General features: G+C 37.4%; 1 long non-coding RNA gene across 1 annotated transcript in view; it reads left to right on the top strand.

The window, feature by feature from the left end:
• Positions 1–16,528, top strand: part of LOC138716836 (uncharacterized) — a 43,958-nt gene extending 27,430 nt beyond the window's left edge. Inside the window, exon 3 of the long non-coding RNA XR_011336752.1 lies at positions 16,296–16,528. This is a non-coding gene — a long non-coding RNA (uncharacterized lncRNA). The remainder of the gene's footprint in view (positions 1–16,295) is intronic.
• Positions 16,529–23,238: the final 6,710 nt, after the last annotated feature.

The raw sequence follows: 23,238 nt of genomic DNA, 5'->3' as shown, positions 1-23,238 counted from the left end.
TGTTATTACACAGAGCATACCAGAAATTGTAATAAACTAGGAAGATTTCATCACATCCATATATGTAACTTGCAAGTCTTCAGATAGCACAGTTAAAACACCTATGTTAATGTTTTTAAAAGCAAGAATTCTACTTGTGTATGATCAAACGGACACAATCTCATCACATTGTTGTTTTAGGTACCAAGATTGCCCAAAAAATTTTACCGTAAGATTCCATGGCTTTATCTTTTACAGTTTTCCCAAAATTACTTGCTAAAGTTTTCTTCTCAGATAATGGTTTGCTTGTTTGTCTCTTTTTAATTTCATCAAATATAGTTCAGCTATTTCAAACAAAATAAATATATTAAGAAAATCTACTTATCTTTAAAAATTGTTCCAGTCTCTTTACTGAAAGCCATACCTCTGAGCAGAGTCCTCAGCATGATAGCCATATTTGCAAGGGCATGTTTTTTCCAGGTAACAAACTGCCAACCCTATCTAATCTGTATTGTGTCATTACAAAATTTTGGTCCAATGGTGTCTTGAAATCCAACAGCAGAATTCTCTGAAGATTTTTTATACAGTAAACACTCTCTATCCCCTCAAATTCCCCAGATGCCTGTTTGTCAGAAAACAAATGGGGCAAAAATCTTATGAAATAATGGTGATTGTTCAATGAAATAAAGAGCATTGTTCACATTTGCCAAAGGATTGCTTAGGTGACTTCAATTCTGACATGCTCTGATATGTTAATATATGCTTTCTGAAGGCAGCATTTTTAATTTTTTAATTATTATTAAGATTGCTTTGATAATGTGTTTGTGCTGAGCCTAAGTACAGATATATCAGAAGTGAAAGGGTTATAATTACATTGCTTTATTCTGGGATGTGAGAAGATACCCCAGCTAGTGCCACACAAGCTAGGTCTCAAATTGGAAGCCATGTAGCTGTACCAGCAATAATGCTGTGCCAGCCACAGAATTATGCCAATGCAACTCTTCTGGGATCCAGTCTCATGTCAAGTCTCTACATGATGTTGACCAGACATAGCTAGACATAGCCAAAAATAACATCAAAAGGTAGTGTGGGATACATCTATACCTTAGCCCCTTAAATGTAAGAAAAGCTGCTTATGTCTACAGAAAAGATCATTATTTCCTAGGTAAAACCATGCAAAGTTTGCAATTGGCTTTTGGGAGAAATAACATTGGCTCTTTTGAGGATGTATAAAATAAAACACAGTCTATAATATAACCTTTTTCAGAATGCTGAATGTCTCCTAACATAAATAGGAAGTTAGATTGCAGATATAGATATCAAATAATATAGAAAATGAAAGACTTCCCAAAAAGTGCCTAAAGCAAGCTGAATAACTTTCTATAATCAGTTAGATTATAATCCACCACTAGAACAAGTGCGGTTCAAGCCACATGACTGTTGTTGTCCCAGTACATGAATGGATGAATGAATGAATGAGTGAGTGAGTGAATGATTAAATCATTACAAGGTCTTTTACGAGTAGACTCAGTGTTATAATGAAGCCTGGAAACAGTCTGAGATTTCTTAGGCACGCAATTATCATTAAAGTGAAAAAGCAGCTGTACAGTCTTTTACAAGAATCTTTTTCCATGAACATTTACTTTTGTATTTAAAATTAATTAGCAAAGTCAAACCACTATGTGTTTTTTTCAGCAGTAAAATAATGTCTGTAAATAAATGTGACAAAACAACCCAAAACCTTGACCATTAAAATGTATTTGAAATCTTTTAATCAAAATTAAATGTTTGACAGAAAACACACTAGAAGATGTCAGCTTTGTAGTTTAAAGTCTCTATGTTAATGTAAAATAGGTATTTCATATTTTACCTCTTCCTTTCCCATACCAGAATTGTGCAACTCAACATTTTTGGATTAATTTCTTCAGCTTCGTTCCACCTGTGCCTTTCCCATGAGTCACACATTGTTCAAGACTGGAATAGCAATTAAAGTTTTGAGACATGACCCCATTCTTGAAATTAGTTGAAAGTGGTTGATAGTTTATTAATGGTGCAATCCCACAAAACTATTTTCTTATTGTCCTGTCTACTTAATCATTACAAAGATCACATTTTTCTGTTACCAGATATTTCAAGTGAAAGGCTTAGAAACTTCCAAGGTATTTACCAGTTATATTGCCTGAATGAAATAAAAAGCTAATATTATTATCTACTAATACTACAATTTAAAGTAACATCAGAGAAAACATTACTCCTGGAGAGTTGTTATCCACTTTGAAAAGCACAAATTGTGACAAGTAGAAACATTTCTCTATACTAGTTGCAGAAATGCCCAGCTTACTAAGCAACTGTAGTTCCATGAACAAAACAAGCAGTGATCAATAACTGTTTGCCTCTGAAACATCAACTTCATTTTGGAAGGAGATTTTAAAAATCCTTAATTTTAAAATATGTTTTCCTATTATTGTAATCATTGCTAGTTCTCATCTGCTTTGTGTTCATTAAATGAAAAAAAAAAGGCAAAAAAAATCACTTTTCATCATTACTCTTTTTGTTCTGAGAACAAGGAAGTCTTATAGTTGTAAAAAAGGTCAAGGACCTCCTAAGTCTACAGCACCTAACACATCAAGTGACACTCCCATAATCATAAGATTAAATCAAGTCACAGGATGTGTGCCCTACGGATACTGGTTAAACTGTTCTGGAGCTGAGTGGATCAGACTGGCATCCTTTATTTCACTTGAAAGTGACTGTGCCACAAAGGTCAACAATGTTTCAAGGAAGTTGTTAATTGAAATCAACCAAATGAGACAACTCTCTTCCAGGAGAAAAACTTTGGCTAGCTCTGCTTTGCCTTCAGGATAATATGCATCAGAACTGGTATTTAGGCATTTTGACCAGAATTTTGCCTTTATTAGCTTGCATGGCAAAAGCAACAATTTGTGCATTTTAGCAAATATCCTCTGACCTTCAGAAAACTGCTGTATTTTCATTGTATTTCTTCATTACTCTTATTCAGGAAAAAAAATCAGGATTACTTATAATAGCAAGATTTTACTTATTCCAAGTTTGTAAACTTGCAAATATGGAAACTTCTGTCATGATCCTATCATGTCTTGCAGATGAGGTTTGGATTAGGTTAATGCTTTCTCAGGAATTCGTAAGTACTGAGACTGCTAGTTGTTTCCAGCATCAGCTTTATGAGCTTTATGTTTGTAGGAGACACACAAGTGCTAATTCTCAAAGGGAGTATAAAGCAGAGGCTGTTACCAGTTGCAGTAAATTGTCTAGGCACTTTTTTTTTTTCCCTCATAAGAAATGAAAACTATCTTCATTTCTGGAAATATGCTAACTCAGTAAGCCTTATCCTCCTTTACTACAAATGGGAGCAGACTCGTAGAGCTGAGGCCCTTGGGAATGCTACAGGCAGACCCTGTGTCTGAGCAATTTCCAGGAGAATACAATTGCAAATTCCCACATCACCACTAAGAAAGGATTAAGGCCTTATGCATTTCCCCCCATACTACCACTATGGGAGTCATATTTCAGTATTGAAGAAATGATCCCAGTCTAACATAATCATGTTAAGTGGCAAGTAGCTCAGTTAATGAATTTTTAGAAAGCACTTTGAAAACCCTTCTTGAAAGGTATGCCAATAACACACTGCCCTTGTTGGAAAGAGTTGGATTGGCTGTTTCATGGCCCAGTTGTTGGTTTCTTGTGCCATTTCAGAGCCTAATCATGCTAGGTGCATATTCTCCCAGTAGCTTCATTTCCAACAATAGATAGTTGGCAAAATGCTCGGCCAGATAGAATAGCCAGGGTGTTGTCCTGAATGGAAAAGTGGTGAAATAACTTAGACTGCAGTTCTGGCAGGACCAAGTTCCTGGGAAGAAGCAATATCTCCTATTAGACCAATGAATATAATGGAGAAAAATATTTTACTACTTCATGTACAGAATTTCTTTTCTTTGTAGTCCTCATAAGGAAGAAAAGATTTTGTCCTTATTCAGATTTGAACTGTGATTCCCTGTTCTCCTCTGAGATTTCACCTCATAAATGTAGCTGCTTCAGAGAGAAATTGTACTTTAAAACTATAATACTCTATTTATGCTTTTTAGAATGTCTTCTGAAGTCTTTAATTATTTCTGTATCACAGTATTTGCATGTTGTGACTTTCAGAAATTCATATTTATGTATAGAACATTAATAAATATTCTTCAAATAGCTTTCTTTAAAATATTTATGTAGAGCTCTCTTGATATCTAAATGGTCCATCATGTAACGATAAGTGTACAGGTAAATATAACCAGCAAAAGAGAGTGAGTATGTATCTCAGGTATTTTAAAAATAATTTCTAAGTTCCACATGGCAGTTGCTGCCGATGAATGTTTTACAAAAATACACTAACTCAAGCCAGCAGATTTTTGTTATCAACTATCCAAGATATTGAAAAAACTGCTGCAGCAACAGCTCCTAGCAATTAAAACTTCCTGCTTATTAAAGTCTAGAAAACAAGTTTTACAAATCAGTGACAGGAAGACTTTTGTTACCAACATTCACTATTTTCTCATGTTGTTGCATTTCTGCATTGTTTTACTTTTTTGTGACCATAAAGTGGTGAAAATTTTTGCCTCAATAACTATGGCTGACAAGTTACACCAGATTCTTAATAAAACCAGCTGTTCTGGTAAATAAGTCATTAGAGTGAACATAACCCTGTGAATATAACATAAACATGGTTGCAGTAGTACATTGTCAATTAACTTCTTCACTCTTTCCAAACATAAAGAGTCCAGCAACAGTGTCGCTGAGTTACTATGCAACACAACTGAACAGATCAGGTGTATCGTACTTTTTCTTTGCATCTTTTTTCTTTAGCTTGTTTCAAGTCTTACATGCTTCAGGGTATAATGAAAAATCAGAGTTGTTCTTGTTTCCTCAAGAATGTTCTAGTCAACTAGTTAACAGGAAATGGTGACAGTGAATTGCTACTAAAACAAAACATTCTTTCCCCATCTTGTGCTTTAAGGTGAGGCATCTAAATCCTTGATATTTCCATGTAATCTGAGTGCACCTCAGGCAGTTCATCCCCTTCCTTTGTACGTGGTGAAAGAGAAGGTTAGGAGAAAGGAGATGCAGCACAATGTTGGAGAAAAAAAAATACTGCCAGACTTCCAAAGATGAAACATCCATCAAACGAGAGCACTTTCCTCCTAATTACAACATCATCCCAGCACGAGTTAAGTGAAGAAGAAAAAATAGCAGTGTAAGTGAGGCTCATTATAAGCAATAACTTACTTAAGGAGAGCATACCGTGTGAGACATGTCTGTCACAGCCTCATACAAAGGCAGACTTCCAGCCTCTGTAATTACTTTCCTAGTGATTTTAGTTTTCTATAAATTTAGTCCCATATGAGCAGTAGGAGCCACTGTTCATCTGCTTATACTGCTACTTATTGATATCATGGCTCTGTCATCCCGGATGCTTCAGCAGGAGCAGGCAGCCTATCTTATAGAGAATTTGCCTAGTTGCCATCTGGCACGCAGCATTGCTGTGCTTTACACAGTTGCACAGCTCAAGGATCTGTTTTTACCTTCATAACATTACGGGGTTTGCCTATGACTATTTGTTTTTCATAAGTACTTGTCAGAAAGGTGAAGATGTCAGTACATTTGTGCTTTAGTTCCACTTCCCTAAATACTCCAGCGTAAGTTGTGCTTTTTTATATGTTCCATACCTACAGTGTGGATTCCTTCAGAAGAACAACTTAATTATGCTTGAGTTTGATGATCTGAAAGGTCTTTTCCAACCTAAACTATTCTTTGATTAATGACAAAGAAGATGCAACTTAATTTTAAATACTAACAGTCTTCATAAATCCAAGGTCTGACTAATGTGGGGGATCTATTAAATAATTATGTTGAACAACAGACTTGAATGCACTTTCTATCATATATATGGGTGAGGATTCTTGACCCCTGATATTTGATGGGACAGCAGATTTTCCTTCTGAAAAGAAAAAAAGTCACAGTTGCTAGAGAGATAGTTTCAATGGCTTTCAACAGCTGTTTTCAGGAAACACCCAAAATAGTTCGGATAAAATGAGTCAGAAAGACAGAAGCTGTCTAAGACATCTCCATTGCCAATTCTGCTGGGGGCATCCAAGAACCAAAGCTGTTCCCAGATAACTGTATTAATATTTCTGCACTTGCTGTATGTCTGGGGACACAAGTGGTGGCTTCTCTCTGAAAAATGCTTCAACAGTCTTCCTTGGAAAGTTGTGTTAAGGCTACGGTTGTCTGTGCAACAGAGGAAATATGAGAGCAGTGGATGAGCAGTGGTGCACAAAACCTAGGCAGAGCAAAGGTAACATGCAATTTATACACACACAAAACTTTGCTTAGCTAGAGCTATGGTCTAATGCACGTACACTGCCTAACAGCAGAGATCTCAAGGAACTCTCTTTCCGTAACTGCTACATGACTGTGACTTTATTTTAAAATATGTTTTTTATTTAAACAGTTATAGACATTACTATAATATATTAGTATATTGAATGTACCTACATAATGTATTTAAGTGGTACAAGTAAATTTGAAGTAAGTTGACTAGTGGATGTCTACAAAACTGAGCTCTGCCTTGAAAGGTGCACAGGAGAGACCCACACCTGGGAAGATACCTCTGGAAACAACTGAGAGAAGGGAACAGCTACCTGCCCTTCAGCTGTTATTTCAGGAGCATTTACCATTCAACAGAACACCTTGTCAGTATGTCTCAAAACTTATATCTATCTGCATGTGACACTCACTGAATTACCACACACAAACACTCCTGGTCTGAACTGCTTTCAGGCATTCTGCCACTAGCTTCTGCAGGCCTGACCTGAGTGAGCCTCGCTCCAAATCACATGTTGGTCACTGCAATCATCTGAGTTAAAAAAAAAAAAAAAAAGAATTCCAGAGTACAAACTGGAATGAATTCAAGCCTCATGTGACTATGTCCTGTTCACTGTATGCTTCATTGACTTTAGCACAGACACACTGTACTGACCACGGATATTTTGTAAATACCATCAGCAACATAATTTAAGTCTGCTCAGATGAAGGTAGAAGAATTTCCTTACATTGATGGTATATTTCATTTTCTTTTTTCTGGAAGCTAAAAAGATTAGCACATAATTTCCTGAGAACACAATGAGTCCTATTAAAAACAGTACACACAAAACATGAAGGTTACTTAGTGACAAAAAAATCAGAACTTTATGTTTCATTAATTTGTGTTTGAGCATATGCAATTAACTACAAATTACTAGACAGAAGTAAATACCCTCTTAGTGAAAGAATATTTTAATTCATCAATGAGAAATACACCATATTTCTTGGTTTGTATTCCTAACAATGGCTTTTCCCCCATATTTTTTTCTTAAAATACATCCAAATAAACATAGTCCTCTCAGTCCCTTAGCTAGATTGCAAAACAGAAAGAGCTAGGAGGTAAAATGATTTTTATTGTAAGAGAAACAAACAAAAAGGAACAGCAAAATATGGTCACTCCTGGCAACGTAAATAATACCAGCAAAGTACATTGATCCAAAGTCCTTTCTGGTTTACATTCCTGTTAAAGGATTTTTTCCAGGTTTACACTAGTGTGGGTAAAGAGCAGAAATTGCTGCATTCTAAGATTGGCTTTGTCTTTGGATCAGCTGCTGTCCCTTCTGAATATTTGGCCCCATTTTCCATATATTGGCATTTGGATGTTTAATAATTTCTGTGTAGCATTAGAGAGAAGTAATAAAATATGCTAACTTACTGTTCTGTCAGGGTGGATCATCTGTCATGCTGATTAGGTACATTGCCTCCACCAGCACTAGGGAGATAAGAAAGAATATGAAACTCATCCAGTCAATGTCAGCCATTAGAAAATCAAGCATCTGATCTGAATTAGTAACTGCAATACAGACAAGCATCTCAAGGGAGTAAGTTGTTATACCTTCCCTAAAATCTTAGAAAGGAGTGAGTTTCCCTTTTGTTTCATCTGCATCTATCTTTTTTAGACTTTCTCCAGTGAAAATAACATGAGTTTTTGATAAAATTTCCTTTTTAAATGGTTGTGCTTAGGTAACCCAAGTTCTGCCTGCGGTGCAACTATTGCTGCCCAAGTGCTTGGGGATATCAAGTCCTTACGGATTAGGTGAAGGCTTCAAATTCTCTGCCTATAGAAGTACATGGACTGAATCACTAAAAATAACTAAAAAGGGCCAAATGGGGATGGAAAACTACTGGGACACAAGCAGTACTTCAGGATACATATGAGTTGCTTATAAACAGAGCAGATCTTTACTCACATGTACAAACAGAACTGATTGCCAAATCTGTGGTCAGGAAGGCATTCTTCCCCACCTCCCCCAATATATTGGAAGAGATCTGAATATTTTTGTTGCCTTCCTCGGGCACACTGAGTCAGGCATCATCTGCTCCATCAAGTGGGCAGGTCCCCATGACCAGTACCAGATGATTCTAGGTAAGAGTGCAAACTGCTGCGCTTGGATTCTTCCACATCTTTCGAAGTTTATGATTAGAGACTAACTTAAAGATGATAAAAGCAACACAAACTAGAAAATAAAAAATGTTTTACAAGTACGTTTTTTGTTCTATTCTTAAACTGGTACATTGCTTCCACAAAGAATGTAGGCAAAGGCATGCGGAAGTTTTTTGGTCCATAAATTTAATTAAACCACAGTTATGCCAATTTTTCTGACTAATTGGGAATAATAAGATATTGGCAAGCCCTTTAAGCACTCCACTCTCAGAAATGTAACCCTTCACAGACCACATAATAAATATGCATTTTTACATCTTACATTCTTTATTTAGCAACATGAAAAAAGAAAACTGCAGGTTTGTTCAAGTTGTCACAAGAATTACCCATAACAAGAGTAAATGTGATAAGGGAAAAAAGACAGATACAAAGAGAAAAAGAGCAAGAAATTATTTTCTTCATTTACTGTCTCAGGAATAAATAAAAAAAAATATTGAAGGCAGAAACACCTTTCAGAATTTTTATTATTCCAGCTATCTCACATCCAGCCCCCTGGTTAGTGTGTTAACTTTCTCACTGATAGAACTATCAATGAAATAGCCTTTTGTTCTCTGACCTTCTATCATCGTAAGTATTACAAAGCTCTTAAAGCAAGAAAAAAAATTGCATAGCTTTTCCATCATACATTTTCAAGTTTTGAGTAGGGTTGATTACGACTAATCCATGTGTCTTCATAACTGAAGGAAAATGACAGTTTCACTTGTTATTTATCAGATTTTTCTGCATATTGGTGGAAACAGCTGTCTACAGAGTAAGCTAAGAACAAAGTAGTATTGTAAACCATGGGTCTATTCACTGTAGGGTCTCTGTTTTCAAGACTTAAGTTGTCTCTCCATGAAAAACTGAAACCTGCTATCATTAATAGATTAAACAACGGGTTGCTGCTAAGCATTTTCTTGTAAGATTTTTACCACTACCTGCTGAAGAGCTGAACTAAACCACTTATAAACGAGCTAAAACAGGAGTTCACAGACAGTTCTGCATGTTCAAAGAGCAGTCCATGGCCTGCCATAAACTGGTGTATGTCCTGGCATGGATAGGCTAGGCTAGGCTGGGCGAGGAGAGGAGAGGAGAGGAGAGGAGAGGAGAGGAGAGGAGAGGAGAGGAGAGGAGAGGAGAGGAGAGGAGAGGAGAGGAGAGGAGAGGAGAGGAGAGGAGAGGAGAGGAGAGGAGAGGAGAGGAGAGGAGAGGAGAGGAGAGGAGAGGAGAGGAGAGGAGAGGAGAGGAGAGGAGAGGAGAGGAGAGGAGAGGAGAGGAGAGGAGAGGAGAGGAGAGGAGAGGAGAGGAGAGGAGAGGAGAGGAGAATGTCCTGAATTATAGAATGACCTGGATTAAACATCTTCTTTTAAGAGGTGTATCGTGCTCACTGACTGACTCTGAGGTGACAGGGCATTTACCACATACCTCCACACAATTTTCTGATAGGCATTTCCCAGTGCCTCCTTTAAAATTACAGTATTCAATACAAATAGGAAGGAATCTAAAATATTTTTGTGTTCTTTGACAATTTAAAACCTTTTATTAGCTTTCCTTTAGATTATTTCTCTCTGATAATAGATATTACATGATTAATTTTTGTTTTGCAAGTCATTAGCCAGGACTTCTGGATAAATTACGGAGTACAGGTACAAAGGTTCAAAATTCATTCTTCCATTGGATGAGCTTAGAGGAGGGATGTGGGATTTGAGACCTTCTGTCACTGCCATGCTGAATTTGCCATTGATCAAACTGTAATTGAATCATTGAATTTATTGTACTGCATAGAAACTATAGTGCTTTTCAAAATAATGATACACAACTCTACTCATCCATTGATCAGGACAAACAAGTAAAATGAAACTAAAATCAAACACTTGAAAAGCTTACAGAGTACAAATATGCCACAAGTGAGGTACTATAACATTTTATGACTACAGTTTTTGCACTACTTCTCATCATTCTCCTTTGCAACTCTCAACCTCCATTTGCAGTGCCAAGGCTGTGAATTGTCTGGCATGGGAGCTGGGTCTTTGTTCTGTTCTTTGCAGAGAGATCATATCAATAAATTGTAGGGTAGAATTTCACACTGTTCCCACTGCTGTCAACGGGCATTTTATATTGAACTCTGCATGAGAAGGGTGTGAGTCATATAGTGCACTTCTGAAAAATTCTGGCCCTCCATGCATGAGGTGTAGTAAATCCAGTTTAGTTTGTTCCTTCTCATTTGTTCTCATCACTTTAACTGTTTTCAGCAGAGGAGGAAAGAAACTTTCACAATCTAGTTTACAGCTGATTTGTGATTTCTCATTTTTAGGTGACAGTGCCTTTGCAAACTAACCCTGATACTGAAGTTCATTAAACTGATATTACACTAGTATTCATTCTTGTGCTGTTCTGAGAAGGCTGTAAGACCTGGTGATCTTGGCAAGTCTTGGAAATATAAGGTCAAAGTTCCAACAAAGGAGAGGAATTGATTCAATGAAAAAACATGACCAAACCATCTCATCCTCCTGTGTCACAACCAGCTCCACTGTAAGTCTGGAGAGAAAAGTTACGAAACATGAGTGTTTGGCTTAAACTACCTAATTCAAACATGTTGGTTTTTCCGTAGTTAATGAGGGAAATCCCCTCACTGTTTTTGAAAACCTCAGACACTTAAAAAAAATCTATTTACATTTTATATTTGGAATGTGTAGCCGACTTTGTGGAGTGTTCATTGCAGGCTGTGTTCATTACGAGTGCAGGAGCATGGTGTTCACTACAAAATGCTTGTTTCATATACTGCCTTGTCCTTTCATAATGGCCTTGCAAAAATGTTATCATCAATGTGTTTTAATCATTATTAGAAACCAGCATGTGAAAACATAGTTAAATAGAACTTGAATTTTTAAAGGTGACCCTTGAGTCTGTTTTGCACACATTGTATTGGAGTAGGTGAATCAGGGACATCACTCCCAGCTCATTTCAGCTTTCCCCAGTTGTCATGTAATTAGTTACCAGGAGGACAGTGGGAATGCTAATTCTGCCACAGAAGTTGTGCTTTGTACACCTGCTTATTCAGAAAATATTCAGCTCATTTTTCAGGCAGACAAAATACAAAAGAATCTGTTCGAGCTGGAAATCTCTGCAAAGCTGTGCTCTTTCCTGCAAATTCAGATTGAAGGCAGGCAAAGTCTGTGAATAATGGAGATCGTACAAGGGCATAACTTTGCTTACAATGGAGGGAATATGAATCAGCAAAAGAACAGGCACCCACTTATGTTCAAGACTGATTTACACAAGCCCATAAATCATCCAAATGAGGAAAGCTAGAAGTGGAAGTCAGGAATGCCACATGTGCTGTGACACATGGAGCATTATTTAAAGATCATCTTACAGAACGACTCCAAGTATCAGCACAGCTATCCAGAATAGGAAACTGAGTCAATTAGAGGGCCACTGAACTCATGCTTACAAACGCTGCAAATTACTCACCATCATACTGTGGTGATTATGGAGCTACTGAACTAAATTATTAGCAAGGTTTCCTGACTTAATCCTTCATTTACAAACTAATGTGTTTGTCTATTGTGAGCCTGGCCTTCCAGTCCTAGGGCAGCAATTAATGTTGACTCTTCCAGAAATATTCAGTGGAGGTCAGAGCCCTGGGGGGAGGCTTCAAAAAATTCCCTCTGCCTGGACACTGCTGCCACCCACAGTTTTAGAGACAACAGATTATGAAGATGGATTTTTTTTTCAGCAGCTTTTAGAGATCTTACAAGTCCTGATCATTTTTCTCAGCATGATTGCTTCTCATGGCAGAGCGTCTTGGGAGTCAGGCTTTTCACACAGGGAATAAGCAGACAAAAGTAATCTACCCTGACCATCCTGCATGGTGTGCGACTCAATCCTAGCACCTCAATGCAAATTATGTCATATTTACAGAGCTAACTGATATATAGACTATGAAAAGTTCTTGCATAAGTTGCTATCATGTTAATGAGGGAAGTAATATCTGAAAAAATGTAGGCAATTGAGTTTATTTAACATAGATTCATATGTATTGTGGATGGATGGGAATTTTTCTGTGCTCCCAGCAGAGTTTCAGAGAAAAGCACACAAGTTTTGCTACTTGAATTTCAGTCAAGTTGTTTGAATTTGTGCCATTAGAGCCTTGCTAAGTTTTTCAAGACTTTTTCTGTTTTCCTTAAAAGCTTTATAATGAACAGCATGAGATCTGTGTTTTGGGATATTTCAGCCTTCACAAGGAAATCAGAGATCTTTGTTAAAAAAACTATTTATGTCCATCAGAGAACAAGCACCTTGTACAACTTGCTACCCATGGGTCACTGTTTGATACAGCAAATACAGGCAGTCTCAGCTTGGAGCGTTACTCCACGAGAAACAGGGGAGGAGTATTTACTCCTGAAGGCCTGAGCATGGGAGGAGGCTGGAGGAGGACGTGTGCTCAGGCTCTCAAGGGAAGCTGCAAAGCCATGAAGGCCAGTGCCTAGGTGCTGTAATTTTGCACACAAAGTTGCATGTTATTTATTTCTCTTATTTTGCATTTTATGGTGTGAAGTTAAACCTGGAGGTGACCTCTTGTAAAATGTATCTGCAAGTACAAAAAGGTCGTCTCACTGTTATTTGTTATTTGTCACTGCATTATGGCTCCTGTTTTACTCTTCTGAAGTGCTGGAGAAAATAACCTGAAGATGACATGAATTTCTGAATCATCTTAATTACTGTCACTTTTGTAATATTTTTTTTGTTGCCTCTGTCTTAATTTTAGTGTTATTATTTTTACTTATAAGAAATTTTAAATATGGATCCTTTGGGTAACATTTTTGTAATATATAATTATTTCACATGTCCTTCAACTGCCTAGGCTAAAAACATACATAACAATGAGTCTTGTGAATTCAGTCAGATTTAAGATTCAGCTAGATTCTTTGATAGTTTACATGAGCATATAGCTACCAGTGGCATGCTAAGGTTCTGATCTTCTGATTTTTTTTAAGGTTTTTTTTTTTTATATAAATCAGTAAAAAGATGACATACTAGGTCTACTGTTGCAGCATCATTTAAAAATAGATTAATCATTTACCCTTCTGCCTGGACTTGAGTAAAAACATATGTGTCAGGTAGCCACCCTTTATTATTTGCCATGTATCATGTTTTGCACAGAAGAAATACAGATTGCACTGGAAGTAAAGTTTAAAAAAAGTAGTCAATTTCCTGGAAATGGTCAGTCAGACTATTTTCCTTCCTTACAGTGAAAAATCCTGTTACAATGCTAAGTGGAAAAGGCATTGTAACATTTGGTTTCCATTACATCTTTTTTTTAAACTGAACATATACTAGTAATTTAAAAATGAAGTGTGCAATGAGGAAAAATAAAAAGCCCAGGGCCTTTAAGAAAACTGCATGTTTCGAGAGAACTAATTCAACGTTATTGGTTGATCTAACATACAAGGTATGTAATACAAGGAGTTCCATATATGTTTTTGCTTTAGAGTCTGTAGACACCATGCAGGTAGCTCACTGCACTTGTAATACTGCGCAGCAGCTGCTCTAGTTCACAGAACCTCACAGAGCTTAAGAGTTGTATCCTGCTGCTGCAAAAGCATTCCTGAGCTAATGGAAATGCAAAGAGACCTGAAGAGTAGTGTGGAACTCAACAAGTATTGGTGGGGGAAAGCAGTGATTTCTTTACTTAGATTTTTTTCAGTTTGTTTTCTAAATTTGGAACTAAATGAATAAGTTTCTCTCATATTTCAGGGTTCATTGTAGTCATGAGGCATATAGAAACTCTAAGTATACAAACTGGACTTTTGAAGGGGAATATCATATCTCATGAGATAAATGATATATGTTTGAATGTTACTAATATGGAAAGGGACATAGGATCTGTCCTAATATTCATTTTAATTCCAATCAAGAATCCAAATTCCATATTTTTGCTTGCATTTCTAACCTGAACCACTCATATTTTTTTTCATGGAAGATGAAAAGCCAGGATTTAATGATATAATTTAGATTGATGGTTTCTTAATGTGACATTTGAGAGTTTCATCACATATTTTTTTTTTGCAAAACTACACATGCCTGTTCATTAAGGCTATTATTCAAATGATATAGCACTATGTCTGTACTAAATGAAAATGTTTATTATTTGATTACCCATCAGAGTCATGTATCAGCATTAAGACCCTCATTTGTGAGAAACCAATTTACATAAGAAATTTCTTGTTTCATATCAAAGAAGACAAATCTTTTGTGCTTCTAGAAACTCTCTTTTAATTGGCAAAAGAAATTCTGCCAGAGTTCTTTGTGTTACTGGCTCAATATTTCCTAGATGAAAAGTCAGCTCAACACATTTATTTAAGACAAGATAGCTAAAAAAATTCAAATTAAACAATGAAAGTTCAGTTTGGGGAACAGAGAATGAAGAGCTGCTCTCTAGGCCAAGATTAGGCCAAGTGAGTGTAACCCGGTATTTTGAGGAATTTATCCAAAAGGTAATTTAAATAATCTTGATTCTTGTTGTGGAATTGTTATGTTATTAAATGCTTCAATGTACAGCTAGCATCAGATGATTTTCCAACACTTCTCCCCACCCTTTTGGAAAAAGTTACAGCACAAGTAAAAATGTCATTAACAAGTGGATGAACAGTGGCTGAAGTGAAGAGAATACTTAATGGAAAATCTGTTTTTCTCTGGGGAAGTGCACACAAAAAAGGAAAATCCCCAAACTGAGGAACAGAGAAGTTTTCTTTTATTGAAGAGGGGTGGTTTATTATTGAGGGTACTGTACAACAAAGAGAGGGAAAGACCATAGGAAAGAAAAGGATTCAATAAAAAAAGCTTTATGTGTACAGGGGAACTTGGCCTAAGTTTACAGAACAACAAAGTAGGTAGAACAAGTGTTTTGATGCCAAGTCATAGCTACACTTATCCTGCCACAGCTACATCGGGGAAACAGCAATGAACGGATGCTTCAGTACTCTTTGATTGTATCTCTCCAGCAGAGTAAACAGTGTCAGACAATACTTTCAAGCACTGGAATTTTCTCCTCTACATCTTGCTATGCTGCCAGAAGGGTAGGGATAGGACCTCTCTGGGAGGTCATATCCCTGGGATAAGACCTCTGCCAAACTGGATACTCCCCTGGCATTAGAGGGGCCTTTTCAGGTATGTAGTTTGGATGGAGGCACCCTGTTCTTTTCAATATTATAACTGTGAGCTGTGTTGGCTGCAAAGCCTAAGAAAAACACCAGAATTTATCATTTTACTGATAGAAATGTAGTCTTTCCTTCTACAGATCTTTCATAGGTCCATAACCCCTGCCCAATCTCCCTTCTATGTTGTTATGAGGAAGTATGCTTGTTTAACATGCCATGGCAATGGTACAGCGGGTTTTTACTACCAAGGTCTTCTCATAAGCAGAATGGCCTTTCTTTGCTTCATTTTCAGTATTAATTTAATATAATTAATAAAACATGCAAGGTGAATCAGAAACATGTTTTCACTGACTGTCTCTCTTGTCCGCTATGAGGGTGCCCTTGCAAAGCTTTCCGTGAGTTAGTCCAAAGATTTATTTGCACACTGAGAGAGATGAATGCTGCTGAAAAGAAAGGGTATCATACAGTCATTGAGGGACCAGTCTATGTTATTTACAGGTTGGAGGCTGTCTTTTAATATTGCAGTTTGCTCTGTTTCATTCCACCTAATTGTTTTGTTTGTCCACTTTCAGCATTCATGGTACACTTCACAGAATCACAGAATCACAGAACAACCAGGTTGGAAGAGACCCACCGGATCATCAAGTCCAACCGTTACCATCAAACACTTGAACACTTCCATGTAATTTCTGATTAAAAAATAAATACCTTCCAGTAAAATTACCCAGATAGTCATATCTATCCAAATATTTGAGCAACTTAACCCTGACATCCCAATTTATCATGGCCCCTGTGTCCAGCTTCAGGAATAATATGTTCTTAGTACATTACTGGAAGGCACCCCATTATACGCCAACATCACAGTGAACACTGTTTATGGTCTTATGTTAAGCTTCCCGAAGTGGCTCCCACTGCAGCTTAGGAAACTGCTGGTCTCCTACTTCCTCCCTCCTATCACCTCCATTTCAACCATTGTCCAAAGTCATAGGCTCTGCAGGGGGAACATACGTGGCTCACTAGCAGGGTTACTGTTCTTCTTGTGATATAGTACTTCCACGTCTCTCAGTGTATTGTATCAAAAGGTGTCAAAAGACACACACAGTCTTTTAGCAACAAAAGTGTGAAAAGCGAGGACATGCAGTGCTGTTACAGATGGTTTGACCTGTGGTGCTCTTGCTACTCAATTTTGTCATCACAAATGATGAATCTGTGGAAGTACAGGTGCCAAATTCTGTAACGTATAGGAAGCTTGAGTTGAATTAAATTCAGTTCTTGTAATACAAATTAGCTGGAAAACAATGACAGAGGTCATCTGTTAAATTATTAGTCTGAATCACACCCCAACATTGACAACAGTCAGTTTTAAAGGGACAAACATTTTGTACCTTTAGGACTACTCACACTGGAGATAATGTAATGCTCTTCAGTTAATATTGGTTTCTCACAGCCTGCAGCCTGTTATCCAGATGACTAAATCACAAATGCATGCTCAAAACTCCAATTTAGACTTGGCTTGGCTGCCTCTGTACACACTGTATCTGTCATGTTTAGCTACTGCTGATATTTTGCTATCAATATAAGTGAATCACCCTCTGAATCACTTCAGATTTTGTCTCAGAGCTCTTTTAAGAGCCATTATAATGCTGTTATTCTGAATGTCAGCTCTCAATGAACTGAAAGGTCTGAAGTGAGTGGTAAGATTCACCAGCAGCTGGAAAGATCTCCAAATGTCATGTGGTAAATCAGCTTTCCAGTACTCCTCTTCTTACTCTTTTTATCCTCCCTCATCTCTGTGCTATTCCTGCCCACATGCATGAGACTTTGGGATGGAGATTTCTCCATTTAGAGAATCTGCAAAATACTATTGATGCCCAGTCCATCAGAGATATTAACAATAAATCTGAAAGGTGAAGACACTCCAGCACCCCAGCTGGAGCAGGTATCTTCATATTCTTTGAAAATATTTCCCTGAAACTTTAAAAATATAAGAGTTTGCCACTTGAGAAGAAACTGAGGCCCTGGTCATGCAGCATTGTCTCCTAAATTTGAACCTATGTTTTAAGATCATCTCTGATTCCTAACTGTCTCCATTCACCCCTCCTTAGTAGGTTTGGCTTTTTGTTTGTTTTTTTTTCTGGAAGACTGGGTGTTTTTCCAATGCTGTTCATAAGAGACACTTCACATGGAAGAGCTAGATGACAAACTTGGCAAAATAGGTTTTTATAAAAATACACATTTTTCCTGTAATTATATATTTCAAATAAATTTATTTATTTCAATTTTTTTCAAACTGAATAAAAACCATCAATATTGTGAAGTGATTCATTAGTAGTATTAGTATTAGCATTAGCATTAGCATTAGAATTAGAATTGGCATTAGAATTGGCATTAGTATTTGGTACAGCAAGAGTTTGTGGCTCATTTGTTTTGCAGGATGGAACAGTAATGCTTTTAAAATACAAAAATTTCTTTTAGAGTTAAAAATGCTTATTTTCAGTTACTTCCACGTAACAATACATTGATGGAACAAACAATCCTAGGGAAACATCTTTTGTTTTATGCAGTACATAGAAGAAATTTTGCCTAAAGTAACAATCCATGGCATAAATATCAAGATACCTCAAAATACAAGGCTGCAGCCAAAGGAAGTTAATGTTTCCAGGATGGTTGTGCCTATATGGATTACATTCAAAGGCCTGCCAGGTCCACAGAGTGCTGTGAGTAGCAAACTGTAGCTCTCAGGGTTGCTGCTCCTTGTATGGGACTAGAGGACCCAGAGGGCATCTGGAGGGAAGCAGGCTGCTGCACAGTTTGACCCACATTTGTCCCTCCTACTGTGATATATTCTACATCTCTGCCACTATCTATGAGTTATCTTTTCAAATGTCCACCTACTCAGACCTCAGCAAGGAACAAGCAGAAAGAGCTCACCAGCTGGTAATGGTCTTTATCCCATCTGCAAATCTCTCAGTTATAAATTTCAGCTTCTGCAAGCTTTATGCAGCTCATGCTAGGAGGTTTCACTGCCTTCTATCACTCTGCATTAACAGTGATAATAGCTATGTTTAATCTTTGTGGAGTTCTTTCTATCTTCACAATGCTTGACTAACATTAGCTGATCACATTATAATAGCTGGGCTGCTTATCATTCCTACTCTTTACAGTGCCATGAATAATCTGACAATTATTTCTTTAGCTCATATAAACAGCTTGTCCACTCTCCTGTCATTTTCTATTTTGCTTAAGCTACAAATATGTGATATTAACTGAAAGAATGAAGAAGTTGTCAAGCTTGCCCTAAACTAAAGCATATAATTACATTAATATGGTAGATCTGAGAGTGAATATAAGCAAACTCCACACATGTTCTTTTATTGCATTTTTACATCTCTATCGGTAATTATGGGCATCTGCTAAGAATTATATTATTTAAGAATTAAAATGTGTGAACTAATTTGTCTGCAATACACTCATATTGATTATTTAAAAGTATTTCTTGTTTCAAACATTAAGTAGCGACGTGCTATGACAATAACAGACTGTAGTAATATATATGCTGTAGTGGACAGAGACTGATTTAAGCAGCTTACAGCTCGATATTCAAATTCTGTGTTTCTTTGCTGAGAAGCACAAAACTCTGTGTCTTTCCCCCACCTATATCAATAGACTGCTAACTTCTAGCCTCAGATAATCAGCAGAAGGATCAGGAAATAAGACTTGAAAACTTCTCATATTTGATCTAGGCTTAACTCTTCACAGAATCATAGAATGGTTTGGATTGGAAGGGGCCTTAAAGATCATCTAATTCATCTGTTCGTGTGGATTGATTAGTCTGTAGCAAAGAAATAAGTTTACTTCCATATTCAGAAGTGAAATTAATTTCTTGGCCAAATAACTGTTCCTCTGTGCTCTCCTTTTCCAGTGGAATAGCATTCTTGCAGTATCTCATGAGATTAACTGTATTTTGGGTCATAATCTCAACTGGAGGTAATGCAAAACTTTTTGCATTGATAATACATTTTCTTTGGGGTTCTGACCTATGATTTATATTTTAAGATCTGATTGCTTTGAGCCTGCATCCATGGGCCTCTGTACTTTACACATCCTGCATTATCAGCCCAGAGCCTTATCCAAGATAGAGACAAACTATACTGTCTTTTCTAGTTTCTGGAACAGAATCAATTATCCCTGCCCCAGTCCCTAAGAGACAATCAGATCCCATTATTATTCCTTTATTAATACTTTTTTTGTGCATGGTGCTTTATAAGGAAAAGATGAGTTGCTGTTCCAAGAGACATCACCCTATAAATTAGATGTGGTACATGCATTGACAACAGTAAAATGTTTTCAGGAAAAATACACTTTGATATATGAATTTACTGAAAGATGTTGTGACAAATTCCCTTCATGTTTATATCTTGTTTGTCCAAGATATATAATTCAAATGCAAAAATTTGGGACTATGTTCAGAAAAGAACTAGACACATTCCTCTTGCAATCTCAGCTCTTCTGTAAGTACAAAGGGGACAGCACTTATTCTGAAGATGCTGCAGCACTGACAACAAAATTTATTCTTAGCCACCATAAGAGATATAACGAATAGTGACTCATCTCAGCAGGCACTGGAACACAGCCTTAATCCCAGTCCTACTGGGAGAAGAGTAACAGTCATAATGGTCCCATGTGTGATTTTTACAAAATTAAAGATACTCCAGAAACATGAGCAAACATTTCTCTTGCTTCAGTCTGTGAAAGAGCACCCTCCCTCTGCTCTGTGCCAACGCACAACGATCTGACAGAAAACCTTTTCCAGCCCAGGAGGTGTTCCCTGTGTATACTCCCCTTAGCCACTCCAGTACCTCTGCCCCATCTACTGGTACAAACCCCTACCAGCAGGAGTCAAGACAAAAGATAACTTTTACTTTGAAAGGCAAACCTGACAATTATTTGCTGGGAAAAATGGCAGGTTTAGGTGTCCTACTCGTACACTGTTAATACCTTGTACATGTGTATATATGAACAACAGAAAGTGCTAATTTTCCCAGGTATTCCTTCTCATGGTAAAGTCAGATGTACTTCAATCCTTCAAGCCAAATTTGCATGAAGCAAAGTATTTCAGTTCTTTTCATACAAGCCATCACACAGCACAGCTCACCACGGGAATGTTTTACTGAAAAGAGGTAAGGATGTACCTAATCACTGTCACTGTAAGGTTTAGGAGAAAGCTGCTGCCCAGGAACACCTGGAGGCTCTTAGCACCATGATCACATATGACTGCATAGTTAATTAGAGGAGAGATGTGAGCACAGTCAGAGAAGGTGACATCAAGAGGAATCACCAGCACCCTTGGACTGGTTTTGCCATTTTTTGCTGTAATAGGCATCTACCTGACAAGTCCTGCAACTCTGTGTAGATCCATCAAAAAACTACTAACACGGCAAGGTAAGCTTCATGGGATGCAGAAAGGCAAGGCTGAGGAATGTTTCCAGGCAGCACATCATGAGGCTTCCTCCTCTATTTCTTCTGGCAAGTCTGGAAAAAATTCAGTCTGGGATGAGCATGGCTGAAATATAAATAAGAGGATTGTGTTTGTCTCTTATCTGGAAGGTTTTCTGTGTATGAGACAGTCCTGTAGGAAGCATGCTGCCTCTTCAGGACTACCCTGTCTTGCTTTGCATGGAGTTCACAGAAATCTAAGTGTGATGGTAGTAAACAAAGCAAAGGCTGTTGCTCTGTCAGGAAACCTGGCTGCTCCCAGCCTGGAGAAGCTCTTGCTAATTCGCCATGTGCTTATTTTGTGTTCTTACATTGCCACCCTCTGACAACCCGGTGGATTAAAACATTGCCATTTGATGGAGAGCTGAAATTCAGGCAAGGTGTGTTCATTAAATAGGAGCCTGAATAAAACACAGTGGAAATGCATTGTTAATGCCACAGTTTGGCTTGAACTTAATATTTTCCAGATTCTTTTGTAAGCCTTCCTGGATATTTCTCATATATTGCTGTGCAAGAAAGATTAGATTACAAGCTTATTTGGGGATGAGTAGCAGAGAGGGAATTCAACTCAGTGCAAAACCCTAAAAAAGCCTCTGTGAGTGTTCTTCAGTCCCCAGAGGAATTAGAGATGAGACATGGTGTTATCCTGTGCATGCTTAAGTCAGTGGTTATACAGAATAAGTATTTGGGGGTTCCATTGACGGTTTGTGGAAGCAGAAGTAGCAAACTTTAAGGTCAAAACACCCAAGTGCATTGTGTACAAACACTGAATGTTAATGCATGTACAAGAATAGCAGCCACTGCTGCATCATCATGTTGAAATTGGCTCTTCCCTGCACACTGGGGGACATATTCTGTCTTCCTCACCTGCCTTCCCACCAAAAGCATGCCTGTGAAAATCATTTGTAACTGTGTGAATATGAAATTATACAGCACCTAGAAGATGCAGGGCACAAAGTAAACACATATATTTTCATATAAAATGTGAAAGGTAATTTTACATAATTGTTACCTTTGAACAGAATTGCTTACATCTGATAGAGTAGTGCAGGAAGAATAACTGAAAAGCAAAGATTTATGTATATGTTCTTTGGAATAGAGGGGATTATATATGTTGTGTATGGCATTTCACTCAATACCTTCTGAAGAGCATCTTACTAGCAGAAGAAAGAAGTTAACAAACTCATAAGAAGAACTTGAAACAACTCATGAGACCATGCCCTGCACAATCTACCCTTGTTTTGACATTAGGTCAAAAACCTCTTTCAAGGTTTGACCAGACAACCTCCAGAAGTCCTTGACAACTAACACTTTTCTGTGACTATGACATTCTTTCATCAGCATATGGTCAGTGTTGTTCCACCTTCTGCACCTCAGGTTTGTTCCATAGTTTACATCCCACACCTCCTCACAGACAAGTGGTGCTGCCACGTAGCTCCCTGTTTCAGTATCAGGGACAAGGAGGAGCTTAAAATCCTTTCAAAAAAGATCAACTGTGAATATGCAGTGTTTGTCACAGGATAGAGGGCTCCTTGTGAAGTTTAATGTGTAAAATATCCTTCAGACTAGAATTGAGAAATTTTGTGTCTTAGTGGTCACAGTAAAAGCCTGGAGAAAAAGCCCTCTTCAAAAGTGATATCTTTAATAATCTATTTCTTTTCAAGACGGGAAGATAGGACACAAAAAATCTGCTACACATTACAACTTTCACTTTATCATTTACGTCACCTTAACTTCAAATAAATAAGATGGTGAAATTTGGCATTATAGCACTAGTGGGTACAACTCAGAAATAAGTATTCTCCTAAAAAACTGTTGGGGGTTGGGTTTGGGATTTTTTTGGTTATTTGGTTTTGGGGATTTTTTTTAAGGGGGAAGGAGGTATTATTACTATTATTATTCACCTACTGTGACTTAATTATACCTTTGGAAAGAACACCTGAAGTAACAAAAAAGCATTCCTGGACAGAGTTTGCATGAAACCTGCACATGAATGAATGGATGGATACACTTAAAAAA

The sequence above is a fragment of the Phaenicophaeus curvirostris genome, chromosome 1, assembly GCF_032191515.1.
Source record: "Phaenicophaeus curvirostris isolate KB17595 chromosome 1, BPBGC_Pcur_1.0, whole genome shotgun sequence".
In the NCBI taxonomy this organism is placed as follows: Eukaryota; Metazoa; Chordata; class Aves; order Cuculiformes; family Cuculidae; genus Phaenicophaeus; species Phaenicophaeus curvirostris.
The sequence above is the reverse complement of the archived record's forward strand: the minus strand, read 5'-3'. Positions and strand labels throughout refer to the sequence as shown.